General features: G+C 54.6%; 1 protein-coding gene across 1 annotated transcript in view; it reads right to left on the reverse strand.

Moving 5' to 3' along the window:
* The window catches only part of ST6GAL1 (ST6 beta-galactoside alpha-2,6-sialyltransferase 1), a 122,837-nt gene extending 116,777 nt beyond the window's left edge, over window positions 1-6,060 (reverse strand). Inside the window, exon 1 of the mRNA XM_041731755.1 lies at window positions 5,866-6,060. The gene's annotated coding sequence lies outside the window, so the exon portion shown is untranslated. The remainder of the gene's footprint in view (window positions 1-5,865) is intronic.
* Between the last annotated feature and the right edge of the window lie 2,158 nt (window positions 6,061-8,218).

Genomic DNA, 8,218 nt, shown 5'->3' on the forward strand with positions numbered 1-8,218 from the left:
GAAACGAATACAATGTTGTATGTCAGTTACACCTCAGTAAAAACGAATCAAATCCTGAATTACTTGTGCTCTAAACTTCTACTGCTCCCCCAATACGTAATACTTTAGCACTTGGAAGACTTCATATGTAATTGGGACTGAACCTATGAAGGGTTTTTTTTTTTAAGATTTTATTTGTTTGAGGGGATAGGGGCAGAAGGACAAGTAGACTCCTCACCAAGCAGGGAGCCTGGAGCTGAGCTCTTTTGATCTCAGGGTCCTGACATCAAGACCTGAGGCCAAAGTCAGATGCTTAACCAACTGAACCACGTAGCCATCCCTATAAAGTTTTTAAATGATCATACCCTTTAAAATGTGACCCAGTTATTTTAACCTTAGCATTCTATCCTATGGAAAGTACCTTGGAATATAAACAGAGATTGATTCACAAGCATGTTAATCACAGCATCAATTACCATATGGCAAATTAGAAGTGGCTGGGGTACCCCCATCCCAGAAACCTTCCTAATGCTTCCTCTGTGCTCCCATAGTACCCTGTACCAGTCTCTTGCTCGCCAGTGTCCTCCCCTGGACCATGAGCTTCTTTAAAGCTGAGTTCTTCTCATATATCTTTGGTTTAAAGTGAGCACTAGAATACATGAGGACTGAATTAGTGAATGACCATGGAGTTGCTTACTTAATACCCACAGAAACTGTTCAAGTTGTTTGGAGGTCACAAGAGTAGGACTAGAACCCAAGGTCACACACAGGGCCCTTCTCCCTCCACCTTAGACTTTATAAACTTTTTCTAAAATAACAAGTAAAAAATAAAAAATAAAAAATAAATTTAAAAATTTAAAAAAATAAAATAACAAGTAACATAAAAATGGCTGGAGTTTGGGGGCGCCTGGGTGGCCCAGTCAGTTAATTGGCCGACTCTTGGTTTGGGCTCAGGTCATGATTTCAGGGTGGTGCCCACATCAGGCTCTGCGCTGGATGTGAATGAAGCCTGCTTAAGATTCTCTCTCCCTCGGGATCCCTGGGTGGTGCAGCGGTTTAGCGCCTGCCTTTGGCCCAGGGCGCGATCCTGGAGACCCGGGATCGAATCCCACGTCAGGCTCCCGGTGCATGGAGCCTGCTTCTCCCTCTGTCTGTGTCTCTGCCTCTCTCTCTCTCTCTCACTGTGCGCCTATCATAAATAAATAAAAATTAAAAAAAAAATTAAAAAAAAAAAAAGATTCTCTCTCCCTCTACCCCCACATGTGCTCGCTCGCTCTCTTAAAAAAAAAAAAATAGCTGGAGTTTGAATGCTCGAAGCAGGTTGAGATAGAAGGAGGATGTTGGAGGCTCCTCCCTCCACAGGCCCTCACTGAAATATCACTGAAGTGATCAGAGCCCTTGGGCCACGTGACCTCAGATGTGCTGAGCAGCGGATACGGGTGATGAATGAGAGATGTAGTTTTGATGCTGATGTCAACCACGACATGTGTATCTGAGAAGGTTAAGCAAGAAAGGCAAGTGATAATGCGCATACAGCATGTTCTCAACCATTTAGAGAAAACAAATCCATTAGGAGAAAAAAAAAGGAACAGAGGGAAAATTGCCAAATGTTAACAGTGGTTACCTTTGAATAATGGAATCTTTTTCTGTTTCTCTATACTTTTTTGTACTTTCCAAATTGTCCTCCATGGGCATACCTGAGTTTCATAATCAGAACAATAAATAAAATTTAAGTCACCAAATGGATTCTGAAGGCTACCCTGAACCCTACCCATTACCGTAGTAATGACTTTGAAACTGAATCGCTTATTATGTTACTGTTACAGCTAAGATTAGAAAGAATCCATCAATTGGAACCAGAACGACATCATGTAGTTTCAGTATACATGCATACAAGCGAGAAAAAGGTGTTTTTCCCCAACTCGGTTTTTACTGAACAAATCACTGATACCAGGTCTAAGCAAATTCTCAGTATTATAATGTTCCAGAAGATTACTATAAATGTCACTAATGAACTATTCTTGTCATTTTTTAATGAAACCACATCCTCACACTGGTAGAGAAGTTACATTCTCTTTGAAGCCTTCCCTCTCTACTGGCTCATTTACCACGTGCTCTTGGTTTGACTCATGAAGAAAAGGGCAACCCCTCCCCACCCCCACAGGTCAATATTGAGATGAATTAGATCTATTTTCTGTGGGTTTCTGAGGACAATTTCTAAAAGGGAGATCCAAATGTGTTCTGAGCAAGAGTGACAGGGCACAGAATGGATCTGCCTCTTTGTAACTCCGGGTCAGCAAAGGACCCCACCCCTAGCCTGCCTGCTTACCAGTAAATACGAAATGGATGAATGGAATCACTTCAGATTGCACAACCTGGGCACGAACGTTATAGATTCCCTTTTTGTTTGTTTTTTTACTAGGTTTATTTACCTTAGAATCGCATATGCCTCACAACCACTCATGGCCCCTTTACAATTTGGCAGACATTCACACCTCTTTGCTAACTAGGTAGGGCCTCCTATTTTAAGCAGGGTCTCCTATTTTACCCTGTGGGGTTACTCTCCCACCAACATTCTCTACCACCTACAAAGCGGGTGAGTACCCAAGTCTGTCAAGAGGTCTGAGCGGTCATAAGCTTGCGTCACATGACTTGATACCCAAAACAAGTCCAGGAGACACAGACCCAATCTTCCCCTCACATTATCCAATCATATCCTCACAGAACACAGGAGAGAAGGGTTGACTCAAACCCGCTCCTCTGATTCTAAGGCGTAAGCATCTTCCATCCCACTAGCACAGTCTGTGCAGAGACTGGGCAGGAAGGACGATCAGTGCACTTCCTAAGAAAGGAAACTGCAGCCGCTAAGTGGGGTCTCTGTTTTCTGGCTTCTTGTTGCCTTTTGCTTTAGGATTATGCTCAAGGCAGCTCCCTGCTGGGCAAGCAAGCACTAGACAGGGAAACACGGAGGAGGCCAGGACCAGGGTAAAGTAAATGCTAACTATGATGATAACGTGATGATAACCATAATTTTCTTTACCATAGCTACCACGGGGATCCAGGGCTTTGTTTAATAACCAATACCTATTTAAATCCTTAAGGAACTCATTCTCTGACTTAGAGGGTGTTGTTATAGCAACCATCATAACTTTGACTTTACTCTGGGGTGCCAACAACTCATTTGATGCAACGGTTTTCCTTTTACACAAAAAGAAACACTAAAAGCAGACACCTGGCTGCATGTCCTGGGGCAAGTGATTTCCCCTCTTTGGGGCTCACTTTTCCCATCTGGAAAAGAAAAGGGTCTGGCCAAATGATTTCTGAAGTTCCTTATAAGGCGAGCATCCTGATAAGAAAACTATACTCCCAGGCCCTGTGGAATGACCACAAACACGAAATCCTCTAGAACCCCTAAGAAAAGAAACAAGTGTAACCGGGAGATAACAGGGACAGGACATGAGCTCTGGGGAAACCCGGAGCGGTTTTTTGGTTTGGGGTTTTTTTTTTCTTTCTTTCTTTTTTTTTTTTTTTTGGTTTTCCAACTTTCCCACTGCCAAATATAAAAATAGGCAGCTAACTTCCACAGAACTCTCAAAAAGAATTTAATTAAATAAAATCAATGAAAACAATGCTTTGTTCTCCCACAAGTGGCTCAGGAGTAGCCCGCTTAAGAGACACTTTCTTGCCTGCAGGGCTGATGTCAACAGCCCCATGCTTAAGCCCAAACAAAGACCTCCTGGCACAGGGATGAGAGGCGAAAACATCTAAGTCTCCACAGTTGGCCCCATTCCAATCTGAGGGCAAAGGGGCAGCGGGTAGAGAAAAATAACTAACCTTATGAAAGGCTAGGAGGAGAGTCAAGAATTACTAAATCTATTTTTTCTCAAATGAATAAAGCACTCTTGAAAGGGATAATGGAAGGGTGCAGCTTTCAATCTGAATTACTTTCTTTGTTTAACTCTGTTCTGCCTATGGCCACTGACTTTTGACCACAGAATCCTGGTTTTGCCTTCCGTGGCTGGCAAGGCTGGGAGGGGCAGTATGGGAGTTGGGAGACCCATACTCAAACCCTGTTTCCGATTTCACTTGTCTTGAACTCAGATAAGCGGCTGCACCTTGCAGGTCTCCATTTCCTGCTTGTAAAACAAGAGGGTTCACCAGATGCCCCTCTAGATCTGCAGGAACAGTGGGTTAGGGCTGACGGCCCTCGGGTTCTCCCCAGGGCCGGGCTGAACCCCCATAGGTACCGGCAGCCCCGCTGCTCAGCGAGCACCGAGCACCGTCTGCCAGGGGCGCCCCCACTCCCGCACACCCACCACCCACTCCCACAACCCGAGGGGCTCACCTCTGCACCAACACCCTCCCCTAAGAGGCCAATTCGCCCTCCCTCCCACGTCCCCACTGCCAGAACAGGTCTGATGAACTAAACCTGCCAAGCTGAGCAGAGCATGTGTGTAAGCAAAGAAAAAGCCAAACCAACAAGAGCCCTCTCTTATCAGGACCTCAGAATTTCGCTCAAACTGATAGAACTGAAAGATACGAGCGTCCCTACCCAGCACTGGAGGCCTCGCGAGCCTCGCTCGTAAAAACACCTAAGAAGCCCCAAGCCTAAAGGGGCCGAGCACACCCGGGCTGGCTCTTGGCAAGGAAGGGACCAACGAGGCACAGCGCAAGGCAAGGCCGAGACCGAGCCCGCGCCCTGCCTCCCGGGGCGCTCCCTCCGCAGGCCGGAGGCTCGCGGTCTCCCACGGGGCCGTCGCCCGAGGGCAGGGCCAAGGGTGCTGGGCTCGTCCTGCCTCGCTCAGCGCGGGACCCGCGGGCCCTTGATTCCACCCTGGTCTCCGACGTGCGGTGGGCGCGACGGGCTGTCCTGGTCACTTCAAGGACGCATCGCGGCCGGGCAGGTCTTGGCCTGGGGTAAGCTCTTCTGTAACTGCTCCCGCGCTTCGTTTCCCCTTTGGCCGGGCAGTCCGGCCGGAGGCCCGAGGGTGCCTCTCCGGGGTCTCCGCGGTCCTGCGGCGAGCGGCGTCCCCAGCGCGGCCCGCGGCCCCCGGCTCCGCAGGGCCCGCGGGGCGCGGGGGTCCCCGGCCGGGGCGCACGTGCGTGTTGGGGCGCCTGAGCCCACCCCCGCCGCAGGCCTCAGTTTCCCGGTCCGTAAGGCCAGAGCCGGAGGCCGCGGGGGGCGGAGTCTGCGAGGCGTCCCACACCCGACCCGGGCGCGGTGGAGAAGCGGGGCTCCCGGGGGCCGAGCGCACGTGGGTTTGTTGTGGGTCCGCAGCTCGCGGAGCCCGGGGGAGCAGGGCGGTCCCGGCCCGGACACGCGCGCGCGCGCACACCCCGGCCCGCCCGCGAGACCGCTCAGGCAGGAGGCGCAGGGCACCGGCTCCGAGCGCCCCCCCCGCCCCGCGCCCCCCCTCCCCGCTCCCCTCCCGCCCTCCCGCGCCCCGGGCTCCGCTCCCCCCCGCGCCCCGCGCCCCGCTCCCCCCCGCTCCCCTCCCGCCCTCCCGCGCCCCGGGCTCCGCTCCCCCCCGCCCTCCCGCGCCCCGCTGCCCCCCCGCCCTCCCGCGCCCCGGGCTCCGCTCCCCCCCGCGCCCCGCTGCCCCCCCGCCCTCCCGCGCCCCGGGCTCCGCTCCCCCCCGCGCCCCGCGCCCCGCTCCCCCCCCGCCCTCCCGCGCCCCGGGCTCCGCTCCCCCCCGCCCTCCCGCGCCCCGCGCCCCGCTGCCCCCCCGCCCTCCCGCGCCCCGGGCTCCGCTCCCCCCCGCGCCCCGCTCCCCTCTCCCCTCCCGCCCTCCCGCGCCCCGGGCTCCGCGCCCCCCCCGCGCCCCGCGCCCCGCCGCCCGCCCCCGCCGGCCCGGGCCCCCCGCCGCCCCGCGCACCCCGACTCACCCGCGGCGGCCGCTCCGCCCGCTCCGCGCCCTCGCCCGCCGGCGGCCGCTCCTTTTGTTAGCGCCGGGCAGTGCCCCAGGCGCCCTCGCCAGCCCGGCCCGGCCCCGCGCTCCCCTCCCCCAGGTGCCGCCGACTCCGCGCCCCACGGCCGCAGGGGAGCCGGGCAGCTGCGAGCCGGGCGCCGGGTCCGGCAGGAGGGGCTGCTGGGACGAGGGGGGCCGGGGCTGAGGGTGGCGGGGGGGCCCGCGAGGGAGGGGAAGCGCGGCGGAGGGCGGGGGAAGCGGCGGGCTCCGTTATGCAAATAGTCGGGCCGACGGGTGGGTCCCGGCCACACGGCGCCCAAGCCCCTGGCGTGGCCCTGGGGCGCTGGGAAGCGGGGCTGGGGCCGGGGGTGCCGGGTGAGCGCGGCGCGCGGTGCCAGACCCTGCCCCGCGCTGGGGAGGTCCGCAGGGACGGGGGAGGGGCGAGGCCTGCGCGGGGATCCCGGGCTCGCTGCGCTCGCAGCCCGCAGGTCCCCGACGGGCTTGTGCTAACCGGCGGGAGCTATGAATCCTGCTCTGCTGCCGACCGACCGCGCGACCCGGAGCAAGTCCCTCAGCCTCTCGGAACTATTGTCACGTAGAGTATGAAGCCACGAGATCCCTTTCACGGGGTTTGACAAGCACCTGCCAACCTCGGGCGTGGCACGTCCTAGGTGCTGCCGAGCACCGCAGACACAGAAGGGGAACGTGGGCCCGGAGCTGCCTGCGGGCGGGGGTGAAGGCCGCGGGCGCTTTCCTTTCACCGAGGCTGACCTGGGGCTGCGCGGGGAAGGCCAGAGGAAACCGCAGGCTGAGCAAGCGTCGCCGCTCTATACTTACTAACCACCCCTGCCGCCTCTCCAGTCCCCTAGAAAGAAGGATGTGACTACCAACAGCAGCAGCATCACCCAAGGGGATTCTGGGCACCCACTTGGCGCCAGGCTCCGTGCTGGAGGGAAGGGAGGAGTGGAAGGGAGGCTGGGTCCCCTGGGGACACGATGTACCGTGGGTGAAGCCCGGACACAGAACTCCCCCCCCCTCTCTCCAGATCGAGGTGACCACTCCCCACCACCAGCTTGAGAAAGGGGAGCTCACATCCTCATCTCAACCCCATCACCCTTCTTCCAAATCCTGCTTCCCCCTTTCCCAGATCCCTGCCCCCTCTCGGCTGCTGAGGAGCCTTACTGCTCAGTACAGAGCTCCAGGTGGAGGAGGTGTCAAGCAGGGTGAATTCAAATCTCTATGGCCCACTCGCTGTGCGTTGGTTGGAGTCCCTCAACCTCTGAATCCCTTTGGACCCCTTTCCTCTTCTGTATCATGGAGATACTAATGACAGTGTTGTTCTCACGATTATGTGAAACCACCTCTAGGAAGCATTTAGCCCAGTATCTGGCATATAGAAGGTGCTCATAACAGTATAATGTATGAGTGAGTAAGTGCAAATAGGCAAACTCAGAAGACTGTTTCTGGGAGGATGCCATATTGAAGATTTCAGACTTTATTCTCAGAAAATTGGAAACTCTTAAAAAGATTTTATGCAGGGGCATGGCATGCATCCTTGTGTTTTATGCTGATTTTTCTGACAGCTTACTGGAAAATGGATGGCAGGAGCAGAGACTGCGAGCACAGAGCACAGGGACCAGCTTGCAAGCTGCCATCAGGGGAGACATAATAGGAGCTGAGGCAATGACAGCAGGAATGAACAAAAGACATGCAAATAATACCCGCCATTTGGGGAGTAAAAGCACTTTGCCTTATTATATCGTCTCTCCTTGTTGTAAGATATGCGATGGTGTTAGCCCCATTGTATGCATGAGAAAATTGAAGTCCAAGAAAAATGGAAGAGCTAGACTTTGAGTCCTCTTCCACATCAATGGAAAGCCTTAATCGTTTCCTTCCTCCGTATCACTTTTGTGTCAACACGACTTAAGTACCAAGAACAACTGAGCCCTTCATAGTCTCAGTCAAAAGAACATGCGACTCTTGAGCTGGGAGCTGGTGAGTTTGAGCCCCCACGAGTATAGACTGTAGAGATTACTAAAAATAAATAAATAAACTTAAAAAAAAAAGAAACGAAAAACAAGAAACAGGGGAGAGGCTTTTTTCTAGAAGGTTCTCCAGGGCCCACCCCCACAGTACTCTTTACAAGGAGAATTACAGCCAAATGATGGAAGAAGCTCACTCTGGATTCTTACAGAACCCTGGTGACCAGAAAGGACATGAAAAGCCCAAGAAGTTTCTGGGGCTATGAGGCAGATGGGCAGGCAGGTGGGGAGGTAGCTCTGGGAGATGTCCAGGGTGGGAGCATCTGTGGAGCCATTCCCCTTGGGGGC

The sequence above is a fragment of the Vulpes lagopus genome, chromosome 17, assembly GCF_018345385.1.
Source record: "Vulpes lagopus strain Blue_001 chromosome 17, ASM1834538v1, whole genome shotgun sequence".
Taxonomy (NCBI): domain Eukaryota; kingdom Metazoa; phylum Chordata; class Mammalia; order Carnivora; family Canidae; genus Vulpes; species Vulpes lagopus.